Genomic DNA, 25,865 nt, shown 5'->3' with positions numbered 1-25,865 from the left:
AGAGAGAGAGTCAGTGATGGCCAGAGAGAGAGTCAGTGGTGTCCAGAGAGAGAGAGTCAGTGATGTGCAGAGAGAGAGAGTCAGTGATGTCCAGAGAGAGTCAGTGATGTCCAGAGAGAGAGAGTCAGTGATGTCCAGAGAGAGAGAGTCAGTGATGTCCAGAGAGAGAGTCAGTGATGTCCAGAGAGAGAGTCAGTGATGTCCAGAGAGAGAGAGAGAGTCAGTGATGTCCAGAGAGATAGAGTCAGTGATGTCCAGAGAGAGAGTCAGTGATGTCCAGAGAGAGAGTCAGTGATGTCCAGAGAGAGAGTCAGTGATGCCCAGAGAGAGAGTCAGTGATGTCCAGAGAGAGAGTCAGTGATGTCCAGAGAGAGAGAGTCAGTGATGTCCAGAGAGAGAGTCAGTGATGTCCAGAGAGAGAGTGTCAGTGATGTCCAGAGAGAGAGAGTCAGTGATGTCCAGAGAGAGTCAGTGATGTCCAGAGAGGGAGTCAGCGATGTCCAGAGAGAGAGAGATACTCAGTGATGTCCACAGAGAGAGTCAGTGATGTCCAGAGAGAGTCAGTGATGTCCAGAGAGAGAGAGAGAGAGAGAGCGTCAGTGATGTCCAGAGAGAGTCAGTGATGTCCAGAGAGGGAGTCAGCGATGTCCAGAGAAACAGACAGTGATGTCCATAGAGAGTCAGTAATGTTCACAGAGAGAGGCAGTGATGTCCAGAGAGAGAGCTAGTGACATCCAGAGTGAGAGTCAGTGATGTCCAGAGAGAGTGAGAGAGAGAGTGATGTCCAGAGAGAGAGGCAGTGATGTCCAGAGAGAGAGATTCAGTGATGTCCAGAGAGAGAGTCAGTGATCTCCAGAGAGTGAGTCAGTGATGTCCAGAGAGAGAGTCAGTGATGGCCAGAGAGAGAGTCAGTGGTGTCCAGAGAGAGAGAGTCAGTGATGTGCAGAGAGAGAGAGTCAGTGATGTCCAGAGAGAGTCAGTGATGTCCAGAGAGAGAGAGTCAGTGATGTCCAGAGAGAGAGAGTCAGTGATGTCCAGAGAGAGAGTCAGTGATGTCCAGAGAGAGAGTCAGTGATGTCCAGAGAGAGAGAGAGAGTCAGTGATGTCCAGAGAGATAGAGTCAGTGATGTCCAGAGAGAGAGTCAGTGATGTCCAGAGAGAGAGTCAGTGATGTCCAGAGAGAGAGTCAGTGATGCCCAGAGAGAGAGTCAGTGATGTCCAGAGAGAGAGTCAGTGATGTCCAGAGAGAGAGAGTCAGTGATGTCCAGAGAGAGAGTCAGTGATGTCCAGAGAGAGAGTGTCAGTGATGTCCAGAGAGAGAGAGTCAGTGATGTCCAGAGAGAGTCAGTGATGTCCAGAGAGGGAGTCAGCGATGTCCAGAGAGAGAGAGAGAGTCAGTGATGTCCAGAGAGAGAGTCAGTGATGTCCAGAGAGAGTCAGTGATGTCCAGAGAGAGAGAGAGAGAGAGAGCGTCAGTGATGTCCAGAGAGAGTCAGTGATGTCCAGAGAGGGAGTCAGCGATGTCCAGAGAAAGAGACAGTGATGTCCATAGAGAGTCAGTAATGTTCACAGAGAGAGGCAGTGATGTCCAGAGAGAGAGCTAGTGACATCCAGAGTGAGAGTCAGTGATGTCCAGAGAGAGTGAGAGAGAGAGTGATGTCCAGAGAGAGAGATTCAGTGATGTCCAGAGAGAGAGTCAGTGATCTCCAGAGAGTGAGTCAGTGATGTCCAGAGAGAGAGTGTCAGTGATGTCCAGAGAGAGAGAGAGAGAGAGTCAGTGATGTCCAGAGAGAGAATCAGTGATGTCCAGAGAGAGTCAGTGATGTCCAGAGAGAGAGAGAGTCAGTGATGTCCAGAGAGAGAGTCAGTGATGTCCAGAGAGAGAGAGAGAGTCAGTGATGTGCAGAGAGAGAGAGAGAGTCAGTGATGTCCAGAGAGATAGAGTCAGTGATGTCCAGAGAGAGAGTCAGTGATGTCCAGAGAGAGAGTCAGTGATGTCCAGAGAGAGAGTCAGTGATGCCCAGAGAGAGAATCAATGATGTCCAGAGAGAGAGTCAGTGATGTCCAGAGAGAGTCAGTGATATCCAGAGAGAGAGTCAGTGATGTCCAGAGAGTCAGTGACGCCCAGAGAGAGAGAGAGAGTCAGTGATGTCCAGAGAGAGAGTCAATGATGCCCAGAGAGAGAGTCAGTTATGTCCAGAGAGAGTCAGTGATCTCCAGAGAGAGAGTCAGTGATGTCCAGAGAGAGAGTCAGTGATGTCCAGAGAGAGAGTCAGTGATGTCCAGAGAGAGAGAGTCAGTGATGTGCAGAGAGAGTCTGTGATGTCCAGAGAGAGAGAGAGTCAGTGATGCCCAGAGAGAGAGTCAATGATGTCCAGAGAGAGAGAGTCAGTGATGCCCAGAGAGACAGAGTCAGTGATGTCCAGAGAGAGAGTCAGTGATGTCCAGAGAGAGAGAGTCAATGATGTCCAGAGAAAGAGTCAGTGATGTCCAGAGAGAGAGTCAGTGATGTTCAGAGAGAGAGAGAATCAGTGATGTCCAGAGAGAGTCAGTGATGTCCAGAGAGAGAGAGAGTCAGTGATGTCCAGAGAGAGAGAGTCAGTGATGTCCAGTGAGAGAGAGTCAGTGATGTCCAGAGTGAGTCAGTGATGTCCAGAGAGAGAGTCAGTGATGTCCACAGAGAGAGCCAGTGATATCCACAGAGAGAGTCAGTGACGTCCAGAGAGAGAGTCAGTGATGTCCAGAGAGAGTCAGTGATGTCCAGAGAGAGAGAGAGAATCAATGATGTCCAGAGAGAGAGTCAGTGATGTCCAGAGATAGTCAGTGATATCCAGAGAGAGAGTCAGTGATGTCCAGAGAGTCAGTGACGCCCAGAGAGAGAGAGAGAGTCAGTGATGTGCAGAGAGAGAGAGTCAGTGATGTCCAGAGAGAGTCAGTGATGTCCAGAGAGAGAGAGTCAGTGATGTCCAGAGAGAGAGAGTCAGTGATGTCCAGAGAGAGAGTCAGTGATTTCCAGAGAGAGAGTCAGTGATGTCCAGAGAGAGAGAGAGAGTCAGTGATGTCCAGAGAGATAGAGTCAGTGATGTCCAGAGAGAGAGTCAGTGATGTCCAGAGAGAGAGTCAGTGATGCCCAGAGAGAGAATCAATGATGTCCAGAGAGAGAGTCAGTGATGTCCATAGAGAGTCAGTAATGTTCACAGAGAGAGGCAGTGATGTCCAGAGAGAGAGCTAGTGACATCCAGAGTGAGAGTCAGTGATGTCCAGAGAGAGTGAGAGAGAGAGTGATGTCCAGAGAGAGAGGCAGTGATGTCCAGAGAGAGAGATTCAGTGATGTCCAGAGAGAGAGTCAGTGATCTCCAGAGAGTGAGTGAGTGATGTCCAGAGAGAGAGTGTCAGTGATGTCCTGAGAGAGAGAGAGAGAGAGAGTCAGTGATGTCCAGAGAGAGAATCAGTGATGTCCAGAGAGAGTCAGTGATGTCCAGAGAGAGAGAGAGTCAGTGATGTCCAGAGAGAGAGTCAGTGATGTCCAGAGAGAGAGAGAGAGTCAGTGATGTCCAGAGAGAGAGAGAGAGTCAGTGATGTCCAGAGAGATAGAGTCAATGATGTCCAGAGAGAGAGTCAGTGATGCCCAGAGAGAGAATCAATGATGTCCAGAGAGAGAGTCAGTGATGTCCAGAGAGAGTCAGTGATATCCAGAGAGAGAGTCAGTGATGTCCAGAGAGTCAGTGACGCCCAGAGAGAGAGAGAGAGTCAATGATGTCCAGAGAGAGAGTCAATGATGTCCAGAGAGAGAGTCAGTTATGTCCAGAGAGAGTCAGTGATCTCCAGAGAGAGAGTCAGTGATGTCCAGAGAGAGAGTCAGTGATGTCCAGAGAGAGAGTCAGTGATGTCCAGAGAGAGAGAGTCAGTGATGTGCAGAGAGAGTCTGTGATGTCCAGAGAGAGAGAGAGTCAGTGATGCCCAGAGAGAGAGTCAATGATATCCAGAGAGAGAGAGTCAGTGATGCCCAGAGAGACAGAGTCAGTGATATCCAGAGAGAGAGTCAGTGATGTCCAGAGAGAGAGAGTCAATGATGTCCAGAGAAAGAGTCAGTGATGTCCAGAGAGAGAGTCAGTGATGTTCAGAGAGAGAGAGAATCAGTGATGTCCAGAGAGAGTCAGTGATGTCCAGAGAGAGAGAGAGTCAATGAAGTCCAGAGAGAGAGAGTCAGTGATGTCCAGAGAGAGTCAGTGATGTCCAGAGAGAGAGAGTCAGTGATGTCCAGAGAGAGAGAGTCAGTGATGTCCAGAGAGAGAGTCAGTGATTTCCACAGTGAGAGTCAGTGACGTCCAGAGAGAGAGTCAGTGATGTCCAGAGAGAGTCAGTGATGTCCAGAGAGAGAGAGAGAGAATCAATGATGTCCAGAGAGAGAGTCAGTGATGTCCAGAGAGAGTCAGTGATATCCAGAGAGAGAGTCAGTGATGTCCAGAGAGTCAGTGACGCCCAGAGAGAGAGAGAGAGTCAGTGATGTCCAGAGAGAGAGTCAGTGATGTCCAGAGAGAGAGTCAGTTATGTCCAGAGAGAGTCAGTGATCTCCAGAGAGAGAGTCAGTGCTGTCCAGAGAGAGAGTCAGTGATGGCCAGAGAGAGAGTCAGTGGTGTCCAGAGAGAGAGAGTCAGTGATGTGCAGAGAGAGAGAGTCAGTGATGTCCAGAGAGAGTCAGTGATGTCCAGAGAGAGAGAGTCAGTGATGTCCAGAGAGAGAGAGTCAGTGATGTCCAGAGAGAGAGTCAGTGATGTCCAGAGAGAGAGTCAGTGATGTCCAGAGAGAGAGAGAGAGTCAGTGATGTCCAGAGAGATAGAGTCAGTGATGTCCAGAGAGAGAGTCAGTGATGTCCAGAGAGAGAGTCAGTGATGTCCAGAGAGAGAGTCAGTGATGCCCAGAGAGAGAGTCAGTGATGTCCAGAGAGAGAGTCAGTGATGTCCAGAGAGAGAGAGTCAGTGATGTCCAGAGAGAGAGTCAGTGATGTCCAGAGAGAGAGTGTCAGTGATGTCCAGAGAGAGAGAGTCAGTGATGTCCAGAGAGAGTCAGTGATGTCCAGAGAGGGAGTCAGCGATGTCCAGAGAGAGAGAGATACTCAGTGATGTCCACAGAGAGAGTCAGTGATGTCCAGAGAGAGTCAGTGATGTCCAGAGAGAGAGAGAGAGAGAGAGCGTCAGTGATGTCCAGAGAGAGTCAGTGATGTCCAGAGAGGGAGTCAGCGATGTCCAGAGAAACAGACAGTGATGTCCATAGAGAGTCAGTAATGTTCACAGAGAGAGGCAGTGATGTCCAGAGAGAGAGCTAGTGACATCCAGAGTGAGAGTCAGTGATGTCCAGAGAGAGTGAGAGAGAGAGTGATGTCCAGAGAGAGAGGCAGTGATGTCCAGAGAGAGAGATTCAGTGATGTCCAGAGAGAGAGTCAGTGATCTCCAGAGAGTGAGTCAGTGATGTCCAGAGAGAGAGTCAGTGATGGCCAGAGAGAGAGTCAGTGGTGTCCAGAGAGAGAGAGTCAGTGATGTGCAGAGAGAGAGAGTCAGTGATGTCCAGAGAGAGTCAGTGATGTCCAGAGAGAGAGAGTCAGTGATGTCCAGAGAGAGAGAGTCAGTGATGTCCAGAGAGAGAGTCAGTGATGTCCAGAGAGAGAGTCAGTGATGTCCAGAGAGAGAGAGAGAGTCAGTGATGTCCAGAGAGATAGAGTCAGTGATGTCCAGAGAGAGAGTCAGTGATGTCCAGAGAGAGAGTCAGTGATGTCCAGAGAGAGAGTCAGTGATGCCCAGAGAGAGAGTCAGTGATGTCCAGAGAGAGAGTCAGTGATGTCCAGAGAGAGAGAGTCAGTGATGTCCAGAGAGAGAGTCAGTGATGTCCAGAGAGAGAGTGTCAGTGATGTCCAGAGAGAGAGAGTCAGTGATGTCCAGAGAGAGTCAGTGATGTCCAGAGAGGGAGTCAGCGATGTCCAGAGAGAGAGAGAGAGTCAGTGATGTCCAGAGAGAGAGTCAGTGATGTCCAGAGAGAGTCAGTGATGTCCAGAGAGAGAGAGAGAGAGAGAGCGTCAGTGATGTCCAGAGAGAGTCAGTGATGTCCAGAGAGGGAGTCAGCGATGTCCAGAGAAAGAGACAGTGATGTCCATAGAGAGTCAGTAATGTTCACAGAGAGAGGCAGTGATGTCCAGAGAGAGAGCTAGTGACATCCAGAGTGAGAGTCAGTGATGTCCAGAGAGAGTGAGAGAGAGAGTGATGTCCAGAGAGAGAGATTCAGTGATGTCCAGAGAGAGAGTCAGTGATCTCCAGAGAGTGAGTCAGTGATGTCCAGAGAGAGAGTGTCAGTGATGTCCAGAGAGAGAGAGAGAGAGAGTCAGTGATGTCCAGAGAGAGAATCAGTGATGTCCAGAGAGAGTCAGTGATGTCCAGAGAGAGAGAGAGTCAGTGATGTCCAGAGAGAGAGTCAGTGATGTCCAGAGAGAGAGAGAGAGTCAGTGATGTGCAGAGAGAGAGAGAGAGTCAGTGATGTCCAGAGAGATAGAGTCAGTGATGTCCAGAGAGAGAGTCAGTGATGGCCAGAGAGAGAGTCAGTGATGTCCAGAGAGAGAGTCAGTGATGCCCAGAGAGAGAATCAATGATGTCCAGAGAGAGAGTCAGTGATGTCCAGAGAGAGTCAGTGATATCCAGAGAGAGAGTCAGTGATGTCCAGAGAGTCAGTGACGCCCAGAGAGAGAGAGAGAGTCAGTGATGTCCAGAGAGAGAGTCAATGATGCCCAGAGAGAGAGTCAGTTATGTCCAGAGAGAGTCAGTGATCTCCAGAGAGAGAGTCAGTGATGTCCAGAGAGAGAGTCAGTGATGTCCAGAGAGAGAGTCAGTGATGTCCAGAGAGAGAGAGTCAGTGATGTGCAGAGAGAGTCTGTGATGTCCAGAGAGAGAGAGAGTCAGTGATGCCCAGAGAGAGAGTCAATGATGTCCAGAGAGAGAGAGTCAGTGATGCCCAGAGAGACAGAGTCAGTGATGTCCAGAGAGAGAGTCAGTGATGTCCAGAGAGAGAGAGTCAATGATGTCCAGAGAAAGAGTCAGTGATGTCCAGAGAGAGAGTCAGTGATGTTCAGAGAGAGAGAGAATCAGTGATGTCCAGAGAGAGTCAGTGATGTCCAGAGAGAGAGAGAGTCAATGAAGTCCAGAGAGAGAGAGTCAGTGATGTCCAGAGAGAGTCAGTGATGTCCAGAGAGAGAGAGTCAGTGATGTCCAGAGAGAGAGAGTCAGTGATGTCCAGAGAGAGAGTCAGTGATTTCCACAGTGAGAGTCAGTGACGTCCAGAGAGAGAGTCAGTGATGTCCAGAGAGAGTCAGTGATGTCCAGAGAGAGAGAAAGAGAATCAATGATGTCCAGAGAGAGAGTCAGTGATGTCCAGAGAGAGTCAGTGATATCCAGAGAGAGAGTCAGTGATGTCCAGAGAGTCAGTGACGCCCAGAGAGAGAGAGAGAGTCAGTGATGTCCAGAGAGAGAGTCAGTGATGTCCAGAGAGAGAGTCAGTTATGTCCAGAGAGAGTCAGTGATCTCCAGAGAGAGAGTCAGTGCTGTCCAGAGAGAGAGTCAGTGATGGCCAGAGAGAGAGTCAGTGGTGTCCAGAGAGAGAGAGTCAGTGATGTGCAGAGAGAGAGAGTCAGTGATGTCCAGAGAGAGTCAGTGATGTCCAGAGAGAGAGAGTCAGTGATGTCCAGAGAGAGAGAGTCAGTGATGTCCAGAGAGAGAGTCAGTGATGTCCAGAGAGAGAGTCAGTGATGTCCAGAGAGAGAGAGAGAGTCAGTGATGTCCAGAGAGATAGAGTCAGTGATGTCCAGAGAGAGAGTCAGTGATGTCCAGAGAGAGAGTCAGTGATGTCCAGAGAGAGAGTCAGTGATGCCCAGAGAGAGAGTCAGTGATGTCCAGAGAGAGAGTCAGTGATGTCCAGAGAGAGAGAGTCAGTGATGTCCAGAGAGAGAGTCAGTGATGTCCAGAGAGAGAGTGTCAGTGATGTCCAGAGAGAGAGAGTCAGTGATGTCCAGAGAGAGTCAGTGATGTCCAGAGAGGGAGTCAGCGATGTCCAGAGAGAGAGAGATACTCAGTGATGTCCACAGAGAGAGTCAGTGATGTCCAGAGAGAGTCAGTGATGTCCAGAGAGAGAGAGAGAGAGAGAGCGTCAGTGATGTCCAGAGAGAGTCAGTGATGTCCAGAGAGGGAGTCAGCGATGTCCAGAGAAACAGACAGTGATGTCCATAGAGAGTCAGTAATGTTCACAGAGAGAGGCAGTGATGTCCAGAGAGAGAGCTAGTGACATCCAGAGTGAGAGTCAGTGATGTCCAGAGAGAGTGAGAGAGAGAGTGATGTCCAGAGAGAGAGGCAGTGATGTCCAGAGAGAGAGATTCAGTGATGTCCAGAGAGAGAGTCAGTGATCTCCAGAGAGTGAGTCAGTGATGTCCAGAGAGAGAGTCAGTGATGGCCAGAGAGAGAGTCAGTGGTGTCCAGAGAGAGAGAGTCAGTGATGTGCAGAGAGAGAGAGTCAGTGATGTCCAGAGAGAGTCAGTGATGTCCAGAGAGAGAGAGTCAGTGATGTCCAGAGAGAGAGAGTCAGTGATGTCCAGAGAGAGAGTCAGTGATGTCCAGAGAGAGAGTCAGTGATGTCCAGAGAGAGAGAGAGAGTCAGTGATGTCCAGAGAGATAGAGTCAGTGATGTCCAGAGAGAGAGTCAGTGATGTCCAGAGAGAGAGTCAGTGATGTCCAGAGAGAGAGTCAGTGATGCCCAGAGAGAGAGTCAGTGATGTCCAGAGAGAGAGTCAGTGATGTCCAGAGAGAGAGAGTCAGTGATGTCCAGAGAGAGAGTCAGTGATGTCCAGAGAGAGAGTGTCAGTGATGTCCAGAGAGAGAGAGTCAGTGATGTCCAGAGAGAGTCAGTGATGTCCAGAGAGGGAGTCAGCGATGTCCAGAGAGAGAGAGAGAGTCAGTGATGTCCAGAGAGAGAGTCAGTGATGTCCAGAGAGAGTCAGTGATGTCCAGAGAGAGAGAGAGAGAGAGAGCGTCAGTGATGTCCAGAGAGAGTCAGTGATGTCCAGAGAGGGAGTCAGCGATGTCCAGAGAAAGAGACAGTGATGTCCATAGAGAGTCAGTAATGTTCACAGAGAGAGGCAGTGATGTCCAGAGAGAGAGCTAGTGACATCCAGAGTGAGAGTCAGTGATGTCCAGAGAGAGTGAGAGAGAGAGTGATGTCCAGAGAGAGAGATTCAGTGATGTCCAGAGAGAGAGTCAGTGATCTCCAGAGAGTGAGTCAGTGATGTCCAGAGAGAGAGTGTCAGTGATGTCCAGAGAGAGAGAGAGAGAGAGTCAGTGATGTCCAGAGAGAGAATCAGTGATGTCCAGAGAGAGTCAGTGATGTCCAGAGAGAGAGAGAGTCAGTGATGTCCAGAGAGAGAGTCAGTGATGTCCAGAGAGAGAGAGAGAGTCAGTGATGTGCAGAGAGAGAGAGAGAGTCAGTGATGTCCAGAGAGATAGAGTCAGTGATGTCCAGAGAGAGAGTCAGTGATGGCCAGAGAGAGAGTCAGTGATGTCCAGAGAGAGAGTCAGTGATGCCCAGAGAGAGAATCAATGATGTCCAGAGAGAGAGTCAGTGATGTCCAGAGAGAGTCAGTGATATCCAGAGAGAGAGTCAGTGATGTCCAGAGAGTCAGTGACGCCCAGAGAGAGAGAGAGAGTCAGTGATGTCCAGAGAGAGAGTCAATGATGCCCAGAGAGAGAGTCAGTTATGTCCAGAGAGAGTCAGTGATCTCCAGAGAGAGAGTCAGTGATGTCCAGAGAGAGAGTCAGTGATGTCCAGAGAGAGAGTCAGTGATGTCCAGAGAGAGAGAGTCAGTGATGTGCAGAGAGAGTCTGTGATGTCCAGAGAGAGAGAGAGTCAGTGATGCCCAGAGAGAGAGTCAATGATGTCCAGAGAGAGAGAGTCAGTGATGCCCAGAGAGACAGAGTCAGTGATGTCCAGAGAGAGAGTCAGTGATGTCCAGAGAGAGAGAGTCAATGATGTCCAGAGAAAGAGTCAGTGATGTCCAGAGAGAGAGTCAGTGATGTTCAGAGAGAGAGAGAATCAGTGATGTCCAGAGAGAGTCAGTGATGTCCAGAGAGAGAGAGAGTCAGTGATGTCCAGAGAGAGAGAGTCAGTGATGTCCAGTGAGAGAGAGTCAGTGATGTCCAGAGTGAGTCAGTGATGTCCAGAGAGAGAGTCAGTGATGTCCACAGAGAGAGCCAGTGATATCCACAGAGAGAGTCAGTGACGTCCAGAGAGAGAGTCAGTGATGTCCAGAGAGAGTCAGTGATGTCCAGAGAGAGAGAGAGAATCAATGATGTCCAGAGAGAGAGTCAGTGATGTCCAGAGATAGTCAGTGATATCCAGAGAGAGAGTCAGTGATGTCCAGAGAGTCAGTGACGCCCAGAGAGAGAGAGAGAGTCAGTGATGTGCAGAGAGAGAGAGTCAGTGATGTCCAGAGAGAGTCAGTGATGTCCAGAGAGAGAGAGTCAGTGATGTCCAGAGAGAGAGAGTCAGTGATGTCCAGAGAGAGAGTCAGTGATTTCCAGAGAGAGAGTCAGTGATGTCCAGAGAGAGAGAGAGAGTCAGTGATGTCCAGAGAGATAGAGTCAGTGATGTCCAGAGAGAGAGTCAGTGATGTCCAGAGAGAGAGAGTCAGTGATGTCCAGAGAGAGAGTCAGTGATGCCCAGAGAGAGAGTCAGTGATGTCCAGAGAGAGAGTCAGTGATGTCCAGAGAGAGAGAGTCAGTGATGTCCAGAGAGAGAGTCAGTGATGTCCAGAGAGAGTCAGTGATGTCCAGAGAGAGAGAGAGAGAGAGAGCGTCAGTGATGTCCAGAGAGAGTCAGTGATGTCCAGAGAGGGAGTCAGCGATGTCCAGAGAAAGAGACAGTGATGTCCATAGAGAGTCAGTAATGTTCACAGAGAGAGGCAGTGATGTCCAGAGAGAGAGCTAGTGACATCCAGAGTGAGAGTCAGTGATGTCCAGAGAGAGTGAGAGAGAGAGTGATGTCCAGAGAGAGAGGCAGTGATGTCCAGAGAGAGAGATTCAGTGATGTCCAGAGAGAGAGTCAGTGATCTCCAGAGAGTGAGTCAGTGATGTCCAGAGAGAGAGTGTCAGTGATGTCCAGAGAGAGAGAGAGAGGGAGTCAGTGATGTCCAGAGAGAGAATCAGTGATGTCCAGAGAGAGTCAGTGATGTCCAGAGAGAGAGAGAGTCAGTGATGTCCAGAGAGAGAGTCAGTGATGTCCAGAGAGAGAGAGAGAGAGTCAGTGATGTCCAGAGAGAGAGAGAGAGTCAATGATGTCCAGAGAGATAGAGTCAGTGATGTCCAGAGAGAGAGTCAGTGATGTCCAGAGAGAGAGTCAGTGATGTCCAGAGAGAGAGTCAGTGATGCCCAGAGAGAGAATCAATGATGTCCAGAGAGAGAGTCAGTGATGTCCATAGAGAGTCAGTAATGTTCACAGAGAGAGGCAGTGATGTCCAGAGAGAGAGCTAGTGACATCCAGAGTGAGAGTCAGTGATGTCCAGAGAGAGTGAGAGAGAGAGTGATGTCCAGAGAGAGAGGCAGTGATGTCCAGAGAGAGAGATTCAGTGATGTCCAGAGAGAGAGTCAGTGATCTCCAGAGAGTGAGTGAGTGATGTCCAGAGAGAGAGTGTCAGTGATGTCCTGAGAGAGAGAGAGAGAGAGAGTCAGTGATGTCCAGAGAGAGAATCAGTGATGTCCAGAGAGAGTCAGTGATGTCCAGAGAGAGAGAGAGTCAGTGATGTCCAGAGAGAGAGTCAGTGATGTCCAGAGAGAGAGAGAGAGTCAGTGATGTCCAGAGAGAGAGAGAGAGTCAGTGATGTCCAGAGAGATAGAGTCAGTGATGTCCAGAGAGAGAGTCAGTGATGTCCAGAGAGAGAGTCAATGATGTCCAGAGAGAGAGTCAGTGATGCCCAGAGAGAGAATCAATGATGTCCAGAGAGAGAGTCAGTGATGTCCAGAGAGAGTCAGTGATATCCAGAGAGAGAGTCAGTGATGTCCAGAGAGTCAGTGACGCCCAGAGAGAGAGAGAGAGTCAATGATGTCCAGAGAGAGAGTCAATGATGTCCAGAGAGAGAGTCAGTTATGTCCAGAGAGAGTCAGTGATCTCCAGAGAGAGAGTCAGTGATGTCCAGAGAGAGAGTCAGTGATGTCCAGAGAGAGAGTCAGTGATGTCCAGAGAGAGAGAGTCAGTGATGTGCAGAGAGAGTCTGTGATGTCCAGAGAGAGAGAGAGTCAGTGATGCCCAGAGAGAGAGTCAATGATATCCAGAGAGAGAGAGTCAGTGATGCCCAGAGAGACAGAGTCAGTGATATCCAGAGAGAGAGTCAGTGATGTCCAGAGAGAGAGAGTCAATGATGTCCAGAGAAAGAGTCAGTGATGTCCAGAGAGAGAGTCAGTGATGTTCAGAGAGAGAGAGAATCAGTGATGTCCAGAGAGAGTCAGTGATGTCCAGAGAGAGAGAGAGAGTCAATGATGTCCAGAGAGAGAGAGTCAGTGATGTCCAGAGAGAGTCAGTGATGTCCAGAGAGAGAGAGTCAGTGATGTCCAGAGAGAGAGAGTCAGTGATGTCCAGAGAGAGAGTCAGTGATTTCCACAGTGAGAGTCAGTGACGTCCAGAGAGAGAGTCAGTGATGTCCAGAGAGAGTCAGTGATGTCCAGAGAGAGAGAGAGAGAATCAATGATGTCCAGAGAGAGAGTCAGTGATGTCCAGAGAGAGTCAGTGATGTCCAGAGAGGGAGTCAGCGATGTCCAGAGAAAGAGACAGTGATGTCCATAGAGAGTCAGTAATGTTCACAGAGAGAGGCAGTGATGTCCAGAGAGAGAGCTAGTGACATCCAGAGTGAGAGTCAGTGATGTCCAGAGAGAGTGAGAGAGAGAGTGATGTCCAGAGAGAGAGGCAGTGATGTCCAGAGAGAGAGATTCAGTGATGTCCAGAGAGAGAGTCAGTGATCTCCAGAGAGTGAGTCAGTGATGTCCAGAGAGAGAGTGTCAGTGATGTCCAGAGAGAGAGAGAGAGGGAGTCAGTGATGTCCAGAGAGAGAATCAGTGATGTCCAGAGAGAGTCAGTGATGTCCAGAGAGAGAGAGAGTCAGTGATGTCCAGAGAGAGAGTCAGTGATGTCCAGAGAGAGAGAGAGAGTCAGTGATGTCCAGAGAGAGAGAGAGAGTCAATGATGTCCAGAGAGATAGAGTCAGTGATGTCCAGAGAGAGAGTCAGTGATGTCCAGAGAGAGAGTCAGTGATGTCCAGAGAGAGAGTCAGTGATGCCCAGAGAGAGAATCAATGATGTCCAGAGAGAGAGTCAGTGATGTCCATAGAGAGTCAGTAATGTTCACAGAGAGAGGCAGTGATGTCCAGAGAGAGAGCTAGTGACATCCAGAGTGAGAGTCAGTGATGTCCAGAGAGAGTGAGAGAGAGAGTGATGTCCAGAGAGAGAGGCAGTGATGTCCAGAGAGAGAGATTCAGTGATGTCCAGAGAGAGAGTCAGTGATCTCCAGAGAGTGAGTGAGTGATGTCCAGAGAGAGAGTGTCAGTGATGTCCTGAGAGAGAGAGAGAGAGAGAGTCAGTGATGTCCAGAGAGAGAATCAGTGATGTCCAGAGAGAGTCAGTGATGTCCAGAGAGAGAGAGAGTCAGTGATGTCCAGAGAGAGAGTCAGTGATGTCCAGAGAGAGAGAGAGAGTCAGTGATGTCCAGAGAGAGAGAGAGAGTCAGTGATGTCCAGAGAGATAGAGTCAGTGATGTCCAGAGAGAGAGTCAGTGATGTCCAGAGAGAGAGTCAATGATGTCCAGAGAGAGAGTCAGTGATGCCCAGAGAGAGAATCAATGATGTCCAGAGAGAGAGTCAGTGATGTCCAGAGAGAGTCAGTGATATCCAGAGAGAGAGTCAGTGATGTCCAGAGAGTCAGTGACGCCCAGAGAGAGAGAGAGAGTCAATGATGTCCAGAGAGAGAGTCAATGATGTCCAGAGAGAGAGTCAGTTATGTCCAGAGAGAGTCAGTTATGTCCAGAGAGAGTCAGTGATCTCCAGAGAGAGAGTCAGTGATGTCCAGAGAGAGAGTCAGTGATGTCCAGAGAGAGAGTCAGTGATGTCCAGAGAGAGAGAGTCAGTGATGTGCAGAGAGAGTCTGTGATGTGCAGAGAGAGAGAGAGTCAGTGATGCCCTGAGAGAGAGTCAATGATATCCAGAGAGAGAGAGTCAGTGATGCCCAGAGAGACAGAGTCAGTGATATCCAGAGAGAGAGTCAGTGATGTCCAGAGAGAGAGAGTCAATGATGTCCAGAGAAAGAGTCAGTGATGTCCAGAGAGAGAGTCAGTGATGTTCAGAGAGAGAGAGAATCAGTGATGTCCAGAGAGAGTCAGTGATGTCCAGAGAGAGAGAGAGTCAATGATGTCCAGAGAGAGAGAGTCAGTGATGTCCAGAGAGAGTCAGTGATGTCCAGAGAGAGAGAGTCAGTGATGTCCAGAGAGAGAGAGTCAGTGATGTCCAGAGAGAGAGTCAGTGATTTCCACAGTGAGAGTCAGTGACGTCCAGAGAGAGAGTCAGTGATGTCCAGAGAGAGTCAGTGATGTCCAGAGAGAGAGAGAGAGAATCAATGATGTCCAGAGAGAGAGTCAGTGATGTCCAGAGAGAGTCAGTGATATCCAGAGAGAGAGTCAGTGATGTCCAGAGAGTCAGTGACGCCCAGAGAGAGAGAGAGAGTCAGTGATGTCCAGAGAGAGAGTCAGTGATGTCCAGAGAGAGAGTCAGTTATGTCCAGAGAGAGTCAGTGATCTCCAGAGAGAGAGTCAGTGCTGTCCAGAGAGAGAGTCAGTGATGGCCAGAGAGAGAGTCAGTGGTGTCCAGAGAGAGAGAGTCAGTGATGTGCAGAGAGAGAGAGTCAGTGATGTCCAGAGAGATTCAGTGATGTCCAGAGAGAGAGAGTCAGTGATGTCCAGAGAGAGAGAGTCAGTGATGTCCAGAGAGAGAGTCAGTGATGTCCAGAGAGAGAGTCAGTGATGTCCAGAGAGAGAGAGAGAGTCAGTGATGTCCAGAGAGATAGAGTCAGTGATGTCCAGAGAGAGAGTCAGTGATGTCCAGAGAGAGAGTCAGTGATGTCCAGAGAGAGAGTCAGTGATGCCCAGAGAGAGAGTCAGTGATGTCCAGAGAGAGAGTCAGTGATGTCCAGAGAGAGAGAGTCAGTGATGTCCAGAGAGAGAGTCAGTGATGTCCAGAGAGAGAGTGTCAGTGATGTCCAGAGAGAGAGAGTCAGTGATGTCCAGAGAGAGTCAGTGATGTCCAGAGAGGGAGTCAGCGATGTCCAGAGAGAGAGAGATACTCAGTGATGTCCACAGAGAGAGTCAGTGATGTCCAGAGAGAGTCAGTGATGTCCAGAGAGAGAGAGAGAGAGAGAGCGTCAGTGATGTCCAGAGAGAGTCAGTGATGTCCAGAGAGGGAGTCAGCGATGTCCAGAGAAAGAGACAGTGATGTCCATAGAGAGTCAGTAATGTTCACAGAGAGAGGCAGTGATGTCCAGAGAGAGAGCTAGTGACATCCAGAGTGAGAGTCAGTGATGTCCAGAGAGAGTGAGAGAGAGAGTGATGTCCAGAGAGAGAGGCAGTGATGTCCAGAGAGAGAGATTCAGTGATGTCCAGAGAGAGAGTCAGTGATCTCCAGAGAGTGAGTCAGTGATGTCCAGAGAGAGAGTGTCAGTGATGTCCAGAGAGAGAGAGAGAGAGAGTCAGTGATGTCCAGAGAGAGAATCAGTGATGTCCAGAGAGAGTCAGTGATGTCCAGAGAGAGAGAGAGTCAGTGATGTCCAGAGAGAGAGTCAGTGATGTCCAGAGAGAGAGAGAGAGTCAGTGATGTCCAGAGAGAGAGAGAGAGTCAGTGATGTCCAGAGAGATAGAGTCAGTGATGTCCAGAGAGAGAGTCAGTGATGTCCAGAGAGAGAGTCAGTGATGTCCAGAGAGAGAGTCAGTGATGCCCAGAGAGAGAATCAATGATGTCCAGAGAGAGAGTCAGTGATGTCCAGAGAGAGTCAGTGATATCCAGAGAGAGAGTCAGTGATGTCCAGAGAGTCAGTGATGCCCAGAGAGAGAGAGAGAGTCAGTGATGTCCAGAGAGAGAGTCAATGATGTCCAGAGAGAGAGTCAGTTATGTCCAGAGAGAGTCAGTGATCTCCAGAAAGAGAGTCAGTGATGTCCAGAGAGAGAGTCAGTGATGTCCAGAGAGAGAGTCAGTGATGTCCAGAGAGAGAGAGTCAGTGATGTGCAGGAGAGTCTGTGATGTCCAGAGAGAGAGAGAGAGAGTCAGTGATGCCCAGAGAGAGAGTCAATGATGTCCAGAGAGAGAGAGTCAGTGATGCCCAGAGAGACAGAGTCAGTGATGTCCAGAGAGAGAGTCAGTGATGTCCAGAGAGAGAGAGTCAATGATGTCCAGAGAAAGAGTCAGTGATGTCCAGAGAGAGAGTCAGTGATGTTCAGAGAGAGAGAGAATCAGTGATGTCCAGAGAGAGTCAGTGATGTCCAGAGAGAGAGAGAGTCAGTGATGTCCAGAGAGAGAGAGTCAGTGATGTCCAGTGAGAGAGAGTCAGTGATGTCCAGAGAGAGTCAGTGATGTCCAGAGAGAGAGAGTCAGTGATGTCCAGAGAGAGAGTCAGTGATGTCCAGAGAGAGAGCCAGTGATGTCCAGAGAGAGAGAGAGAGTCAGTGATGTCCAGAGAGAGAGAGAGAGTCAGTGATGTCCAGAGAGATAGTCGGTGATGTCCAGAGAGAGTCAGTGATGTCCAGAGAGAGAGTCAGTGATGTCCAGAGAGAGAGTCAGTGATGCCCAGAGAGAGAGTCAGTGATGTCCAGAGAGAGAGTCAGTGATGTCCAGAGAGAGAGAGTCAGTGATGTCCAGAGAGAGAGTCAGTGATGTCCAGAGAGAGAGTGTCAGTGATGTCCAGAGAGAGAGTCAGTGATGCCCAGAGAGAGAGTCAGTGATGTCCAGAGAGAGAGTCAGTGGTGTCCAGAGAGAGATTCAGTGATGCCCAGAGAGAGAGTCAGTGATGTCCAGAGAGAGAGAGCATCCGTGATGTCCAGAGAGAGAGAGAGTCAGTGATGCCCAGAGAGAGAGTCAGTGATGTCCAGAGAGAGAGAGTCAGTGATGCCCAGAGAGAGAGTCAGTGATGTCCAGAGAGAGAGAGTCAGTGATGTCCAGAGAGAGAGTCAGTGATGTCCAGAGAGAGAGAGTCAGTGATGTCCAGAGAGAGAGTCAGTGATGTTCAGAGAGACAGAGTCAGTGATGTCCAGAGAGAGAGTCAGTGATGTTCAGAGAGAGAGAGAGAATCAGTGATGTCCAGAGAGAGTCAGTGATGTCCAGAGAGAGAGAGAGTCAGTGATGTCCAGAGAGAGAGAGTCAGTGATGTCCAGAGAGAGTCAGTGATGTCCAGAGAGAGAGAGTCAGTGATGTCCAGAGAGAGAGTCAGTGATGTCCAGAGAGAGAGTCAGTGATGTCCAGAGAGAGAGAGAGAGTCAGTGATGTCCAGAGAGAGAGAGAGAGTCAGTGATGTCCAGAGAGATAGAGTCAGTGATGTCCAGAGAGAGAGTCAGTGATGTCCAGAGAGAGAGTCATTGATGTCCAGAGAGAGAGTCAGTGATGCCCAGAGAGAGAGTCAGTTATGTCCAGAGAGAGAGTCAGTGATGTCCAGAGAGAGAGAGTCAGTGATGTCCAGAGAGAGAGTCAGTGATGTCCAGAGAGAGAGTGTCAGTGATGTCCAGAGAGAGAGAGTCAGTGATGTCCAGAGAGAGAGTCGGTGATGTCCAGAGAGAGTCAGTGATATCCAGAGAGAGAGTCAGTGATGTCCAGAGAGTCAGTGACGCCCAGAGAGAGAGAGAGAGTCAGTGATGTCCAGAGAGAGAGTCAGTGATGTCCAGAGAGAGAGTCAGTTATGTCCAGAGAGAGTCAGTGATCTCCAGAGAGAGAGTCAGTGATGTCCAGAGAGAGACTCAGTGATGGCCAGAGAGAGAGTCAGTGGTGTCCAGAGAGAGAGAGTCAGTGATGTGCAGAGAGAGAGAGTCAGTGATGTCCAGAGAGAGTCAGTGATGTCCAGAGAGAGAGAGTCAGTGATGTCCAGAGAGAGAGAGTCAGTGATGTCCAGAGAGAGAGTCAGTGATGTCCAGAGAGAGAGTCAGTGATGTCCAGAGAGAGAGAGAGAGTCAGTGATGTCCAGAGAGATAGAGTCAGTGATGTCCAGAGAGAGAGTCAGTGATGTCCAGAGAGAGAGTCAGTGATGTCCAGAGAGAGAGTCAGTGATGCCCAGAGAGAGAGTCAGTGATGTCCAGAGAGAGAGTCAGTGATGTCCAGAGAGAGAGAGTCAGTGATGTCCAGAGAGAGAGTCAGTGATGTCCAGAGAGAGAGTGTCAGTGATGTCCAGAGAGAGAGAGTCAGTGATGTCCAGAGAGAGTCAGTGATGTCCAGAGAGGGAGTCAGCGATGTCCAGAGAGAGAGAGAGAGTCAGTGATGTCCAGAGAGAGAGTCAGTGATGTCCAGAGAGAGTCAGTGATGTCCAGAGAGAGTGAGAGAGAGAGAGCGTCAGTGATGTCCAGAGAGAGTCAGTGATGTCCAGAGAGGGAGTCAGCGATGTCCAGAGAAAGAGACAGTGATGTCCATAGAGAGTCAGTAATGTTCACAGAGAGAGGCAGTGATGTCCAGAGAGAGAGCTAGTGACATCCAGAGTGAGAGTCAGTGATGTCCAGAGAGAGTGAGAGAGAGAGTGATGTCCAGAGAGAGAGGCAGTGATGTCCAGAGAGAGAGATTCAGTGATGTCCAGAGAGAGAGTCAGTGATCTCCAGAGAGTGAGTCAGTGATGTCCAGAGAGAGAGTGTCAGTGATGTCCAGAGAGAGAGAGAGAGAGAGTCAGTGATGTCCAGAGAGAGAATCAGTGATGTCCAGAGAGAGTCAGTGATGTCCAGAGAGAGAGAGAGTCAGTGATGTCCAGAGAGAGAGTCAGTGATGTCCAGAGAGAGAGAGAGAGTCAGTGATGTCCAGAGAGAGAGAGAGAGTCAGTGATGTCCAGAGAGATAGAGTCAGTGATGTCCAGAGAGAGAGTCAGTGATGTCCAGAGAGAGAGTCAGTGATGTCCAGAGAGAGAGTCAGTGATGCCCAGAGAGAGAATCAATGATGTCCAGAGATAGAGTCAGTGATGTCCAGAGAGAGTCAGTGATATCCAGAGAGAGAGTCAGTGATGTCCAGAGAGTCAGTGACGCCCAGAGAGAGAGAGAGAGTCAGTGATGTCCAGAGAGAGAGTCAATGATGTCCAGAGAGAGAGTCAGTTATGTCCAGAGAGAGTCAGTGATCTCCAGAGAGAGAGTCAGTGATGTCCAGAGAGAGAGTCAGTGATGTCCAGAGAGAGAGTCAGTGATGTCCAGAGAGAGAGAGTCAGTGATGTGCAGAGAGAGTCTGTGATGTCCAGAGAGAGAGAGAGTCAGTGATGCCCAGAGAGAGAGTCAATGATGTCCAGAGAGAGAGAGTCAGTGATGCCCAGAGAGACAGAGTCAGTGATGTCCAGAGAGAGAGTCAGTGATGTCCAGAGAGAGAGTCAGTGATGTCCAGAGAGAGAGTGTCAGTGATGTCCAGAGAGAGAGAGTCAGTGATGTCCAGAGAGAGTCAGTGATGTCCAGAGAGGGAGTCAGCGATGTCCAGAGAGAGAGAGAGAGTCAGTGATGTCCAGAGAGAGAGTCAGTGATGTCCAGAGAGAGTCAGTGATGTCCAGAGAGAGTGAGAGAGAGAGAGCGTCAGTGATGTCCAGAGAGAGTCAGTGATGTCCAGAGAGGGAGTCAGCGATGTCCAGAGAAAGAGACAGTGATGTCCATAGAGAGTCAGTAATGTTCACAGAGAGAGGCAGTGATGTCCAGAGAGAGAGCTAGTGACATCCAGAGTGAGAGTCAGTGATGTCCAGAGAGAGTGAGAGAGAGAGTGATGTCCAGAGAGAGAGGCAGTGATGTCCAGAGAGAGAGATTCAGTGATGTCCAGAGAGAGAGTCAGTGATCTCCAGAGAGTGAGTCAGTGATGTCCAGAGAGAGAATCAGTGATGTCCAGAGAGAGTCAGTGATGTCCAGAGAGAGAGAGAGTCAGTGATGTCCAGAGAGAGAGTCAGTGATGTCCAGAGAGAGAGAGAGAGTCAGTGATGTCCAGAGAGAGAGAGAGAGTCAGTGATGTCCAGAGAGATAGAGTCAGTGATGTCCAGAGAGAGAGTCAGTGATGTCCAGAGAGAGAGTCAGTGATGTCCAGAGAGAGAGTCAGTGATGCCCAGAGAGAGAATCAATGATGTCCAGAGATAGAGTCAGTGATGTCCAGAGAGAGTCAGTGATATCCAGAGAGAGAGTCAGTGATGTCCAGAGAGTCAGTGACGCCCAGAGAGAGAGAGAGAGTCAGTGATGTCCAGAGAGAGAGTCAATGATGTCCAGAGAGAGAGTCAGTTATGTCCAGAGAGAGTCAGTGATCTCCAGAGAGAGAGTCAGTGATGTCCAGAGAGAGAGTCAGTGATGTCCAGAGAGAGAGTCAGTGATGTCCAGAGAGAGAGAGTCAGTGATGTGCAGAGAGAGTCTGTGATGTCCAGAGAGAGAGAGAGTCAGTGATGCCCAGAGAGAGAGTCAATGATGTCCAGAGAGAGAGAGTCAGTGATGCCCAGAGAGACAGAGTCAGTGATGTCCAGAGAGAGAGTCAGTGATGTCCAGAGAGAGAGAGTCAATGATGTCCAGAGAAAGAGTCAGTGATGTCCAGAGAGAGAGTCAGTGATGTTCAGAGAGAGAGAGAATCAGTGATGTCCAGAGAGAGTCAGTGATGTCCAGAGAGAGAGAGAGTCAGTGATGTCCAGAGAGAGAGAGTCAGTGATGTCCAGTGAGAGAGAGTCAGTGATGTCCAGAGAGAGTCAGTGATGTCCAGAGAGAGAGACTCAGTGATGTCCAGAGAGAGAGTCAGTGATGTCCAGAGAGAGAGCCAGTGATGTCCAGAGAGAGAGAGAGAGTCAGTGATGTCCAGAGAGAGAGAGAGTCAGTGATGTCCAGAGAGATAGTCAGTGATGTCCAGAGAGAGTCAGTGATGTCCAGAGAGAGAGTCAGTGATGTCCAGAGAGAGAGTCAGTGATGCCCAGAGAGAGAGTCAGTGATGTCCAGAGAGAGAGTCAGTGATGTCCAGAGAGAGAGAGTCAGTGATGTCCAGAGAGAGAGTCAGTGATGTCTAGAGAGAGAGTGTCAGTGATGTCCAGAGAGAGAGTCAGTGATGCCCAGAGAGAGAGTCAGTGATGTCCAGAGAGAGAGTCAGTGGTGTCCAGAGAGAGATTCAGTGATGCCCAGAGAGAGAGTCAGTGATGTCCAGAGAGAGAGAGCATCCGTGATGTCCAGAGAGAGAGAGAGTCAGTGATGCCCAGAGAGAGAGTCAGTGATGTCCAGAGAGAGAGAGTCAGTGATGCCCAGAGAGAGAGTCAGTGATGTCCAGAGAGAGAGAGTCAGTGATGTCCAGAGAGAGAGTCAGTGATGTCCAGAGAGAGAGAGAGTCAGTGATGTCCAGAGAGAGAGTCAGTGATGTTCAGAGAGACAGAGTCAGTGATGTCCAGAGAGAGAGTCAGTGATGTTCAGAGAGAGAGAGAGAATCAGTGATGTCCAGAGAGAGTCAGTGATGTCCAGAGAGAGAGAGAGTCAGTGATGTCCAGAGAGAGAGAGTCAGTGATGTCCAGAGAGAGTCAGTGATGTCCAGAGAGAGAGAGTCAGTGATGTCCAGAGAGAGAGTCAGTGATGTCCAGAGAGAGAGTCAGTGATGTCCAGAGAGAGAGAGAGAGTCAGTGATGTCCAGAGAGAGAGAGAGAGTCAGTGATGTCCAGAGAGATAGAGTCAGTGATGTCCAGAGAGAGAGTCAGTGATGTCCAGAGAGAGAGTCAGTGATGTCCAGAGAGAGAGTCAGTGATGCCCAGAGAGAGAGTCAGTTATGTCCAGAGAGAGAGTCAGTGATGTCCAGAGAGAGAGAGTCAGTGATGTCCAGAGAGAGAGTCAGTGATGTCCAGAGAGAGAGTGTCAGTGATGTCCAGAGAGAGAGAGTCAGTGATGTCCAGAGAGAGAGTCAGTGATGTCCAGAGAGGGAGTCAGCGATGTCCAGAGAGAGAGAGATAGTCAGTGATGTCCAGAGAGAGAGTCAGTGATGTCCAGAGAGAGTCAGTGATGTCCAGAGTAATGAGAGAGAGAGAGAGAGCGTCAGTGATGTCCAGAGAGAGAGTCAGTGATGTCCAGAGAGGGAGTCAGCGATGTCCAGAGAAAGAGACAGTGATGTCCATAGAGAGTCAGTAATGTTCACAGAGAGAGGCAGTGATGTCCAGAGAGAGAGCTAGTGACATCCAGAGTGAGAGTCAGTGATGTCCAGAGAGAGTGAGAGAGAGAGTGATGTCCAGAGAGAGAGGCAGTGATGTCCAGAGAGAGAGATTCAGTGATGTCCAGAGAGAGAGTCAGTGATCTCCAGAGAGTGAGTCAGTGATGTCCAGAGAGAGAGTGTCAGTGATGTCCAGAGAGAGAGAGAGAGTCAGTGATGTCCAGAGAGAGAGTCAGTGATGTCCAGAGAGGGAGTCAGCGATGTCCAGAGAGAGAGAGAGAGAGTCAGTGATGTCCAGAGAGAGAGTCAGTGATGTTCAGAGAGACAGAGTCAGTGATGTCCAGAGAGAGAGTCAGTGATGTTCAGAGAGAGAGAGAGAATCAGTGATGTCCAGAGAGAGTCAGTGATGTCCAGAGAGAGAGAGAGTCAGTGATGTCCAGAGAGAGAGAGTCAGTGATGTCCAGAGAGAGTCAGTGATGTCCAGAGAGAGAGAGTCAGTGATGTCCAGAGAGAGAGTCAGTGATGTCCAGAGAGAGAGTCAGTGATGTCCAGAGAGAGAGAGAGAGTCAGTGATGTCCAGAGAGAGAGAGAGAGTCAGTGATGTCCAGAGAGATAGAGTCAGTGATGTCCAGAGAGAGAGTCAGTGATGTCCAGAGAGAGAGTCAGTGATGTCCAGAGAGAGAGTCAGTGATGCCCAGAGAGAGAGTCAGTTATGTCCAGAGAGAGAGTCAGTGATGTCCAGAGAGAGAGAGTCAGTGATGTCCAGAGAGAGAGTCAGTGATGTCCAGAGAGAGAGTGTCAGTGATGTCCAGAGAGAGAGAGTCAGTGATGTCCAGAGAGAGAGTCAGTGGTGTCCAGAGAGAGATTCAGTGATGCCCAGAGAGAGAGTCAGTGATGTCCAGAGAGAGAGAGCATCCGTGATGTCCAGAGAGAGAGAGAGTCAGTGATGCCCAGAGAGAGAGTCAGTGATGTCCAGAGAGAGAGAGTCAGTGATGCCCAGAGAGAGAGTCAGTGATGTCCAGAGAGAGAGAGTCAGTGATGTCCAGAGAGAGAGTCAGTGATGTCCAGAGAGAGAGAGAGTCAGTGATGTCCAGAGAGAGAGTCAGTGATGTTCAGAGAGACAGAGTCAGTGATGTCCAGAGAGAGAGTCAGTGATGTTCAGAGAGAGAGAGAGAATCAGTGATGTCCAGAGAGAGTCAGTGATGTCCAGAGAGAGAGAGAGTCAGTGATGTCCAGAGAGAGAGAGTCAGTGATGTCCAGAGAGAGTCAGTGATGTCCAGAGAGAGAGAGTCAGTGATGTCCAGAGAGAGAGTCAGTGATGTCCAGAGAGAGAGTCAGTGATGTCCAGAGACAGAGAGAGAGTCAGTGATGTCCAGAGAGAGAGAGAGAGTCAGTGATGTCCAGAGAGATAGAGTCAGTGATGTCCAGAGAGAGAGTCAGTGATGTCCAGAGAGAGAGTCAGTGATGTCCAGAGAGAGAGTCAGTGATGCCCAGAGAGAGAGTCAGTTATGTCCAGAGAGAGAGTCAGTGATGTCCAGAGAGAGAGAGTCAGTGATGTCCAGAGAGAGAGTCAGTGATGTCCAGAGAGAGAGTGTCAGTGATGTCCAGAGAGAGAGAGTCAGTGATGTCCAGAGAGAGAGTCAGTGATGTCCAGAGAGGGAGTCAGCGATGTCCAGAGAGAGAGAGATAGTCAGTGATGTCCAGAGAGAGAGTCAGTGATGTCCAGAGAGAGTCAGTGATGTCCAGAGTAATGAGAGAGAGAGAGAGAGCGTCAGTGATGTCCAGAGAGAGAGTCAGTGATGTCCAGAGAGGGAGTCAGCGATGTCCAGAGAAAGAGACAGTGATGTCCATAGAGAGTCAGTAATGTTCACAGAGAGAGGCAGTGATGTCCAGAGAGAGAGCTAGTGACATCCAGAGTGAGAGTCAGTGATGTCCAGAGAGAGTGAGAGAGAGAGTGATGTCCAGAGAGAGAGGCAGTGATGTCCAGAGAGAGAGATTCAGTGATGTCCAGAGAGAGAGTCAGTGATCTCCAGAGAGTGAGTCAGTGATGTCCAGAGAGAGAGTGTCAGTGATGTCCAGAGAGAGAGAGAGAGTCAGTGATGTCCAGAGAGAGAGTCAGTGATGTCCAGAGAGGGAGTCAGCGATGTCCAGAGAGAGAGAGAGAGAGTCAGTGATGTCCAGAGAGAGAGAGAGCGTCAGTGATGTCCAGAGAGAGAGTCAGTGATGACAAGAGAGGGAGTTAGCGATGTCCAGAGAAAGAGACAGTGATGTCCACAGAGAGTCAGTGATGTTCAGAGAGAGAGTCAGTGATGTCCACAGAGTGAGCCAGTGATATCCAGAGAGAAAGTCAGTGACGTCCATAGAGAGAGTCAGTGATGTCCAGAGAGAGTCAGTGATGTCCAGAGAGAGAGAGAATCAATGATGTCCAGAGAGAGAGTCAGTGATGTCCAGAGAGAGTCAGTGATATCCAGAGAGAGAGACAGTGATGTCCAGAGAGTCAGTGACGCCCAGAGAGAGAGAGAGAGCCAGTGATGTCCAGAGAGAGAGTCAGTGAAGTCCAGAGAGAGAGTCAGTTATGTCCAGAGAGAGAGTCAGTGATCTCCAGAGAGAGAGTCAGTGATGTCCAGAGAAAGAGTCAATGATGTCCAGAGAGAGAGAGTCAGTGATGCCCAGAGAGACAGAGTCAGTGATGTCCAGAGAGAGAGTCAGTGATGTCCAGAGAGAGAGTCAATGATGTCCAGAGAGAGAGAGTCAGTGATGCCCAGAGAGACAGAGTCAGTGATGTCCAGAGAGAGAGTCAGTGATGTCCAGAGAAAGAGTCAGTGATGTCCAGAGAGAGACTCAGTGATGTTCAGAGAGAGAGAGAGAATCAGTGATGTCCAGAGAGAGTCAGTGATGTCCAGAGAGAGAGAGAGTCAGTGATGTCCAGAGAGAGAGAGTCAGTGATGTCCAGAGAGAGTCAGTGATGTCCAGAGAGTGAGTCAGTGATGTCCAGAGAGAGATTCAGTGATGCCCAGAGAGAGAGTCAGTGATGTCCAGAGAGAGAGTCAGTGATGTCCAGAGAGAGAGAGTCAGTGATGTCCAGAGAGAGAGTCAGTGATGTTCAGAGAGAGAGTCAGTGATGTCCACAGAGAGAGCCAGTGATATCCAGAGAGAGAGTCAGTGACGTCCAGAGAGAGAGTCAGTGATGTCCAGAGAGAGTCAGTGATGTCCAGAGAGAGAGAGAGAATCAATGATGTCCAGAGAGAGAGTCAGTGATGTCCAGAGAGAGTCAGTGATGTCCAGAGAGAGAGTCAGTGATGTCCAGAGAGAGAGTGTCAGTGATGTCCAGAGAGTGAGAGTCAGTGATGTCCAGAGAGAGAGTCAGTGATGTCCAGAGAGGGAGTCAGTGATGTCCAGGGAGAGAGAGTCAGTGATGTCCAGAGAGAGAGTCAGTGATGTCCAGAGAGGGAGTCAGCGATGT

This window comes from Scyliorhinus torazame, chromosome 2 (assembly GCF_047496885.1).
Source record: "Scyliorhinus torazame isolate Kashiwa2021f chromosome 2, sScyTor2.1, whole genome shotgun sequence".
Taxonomy (NCBI): domain Eukaryota; kingdom Metazoa; phylum Chordata; class Chondrichthyes; order Carcharhiniformes; family Scyliorhinidae; genus Scyliorhinus; species Scyliorhinus torazame.
The sequence above is the reverse complement of the archived record's forward strand: the minus strand, read 5'-3'. Positions refer to the sequence as shown.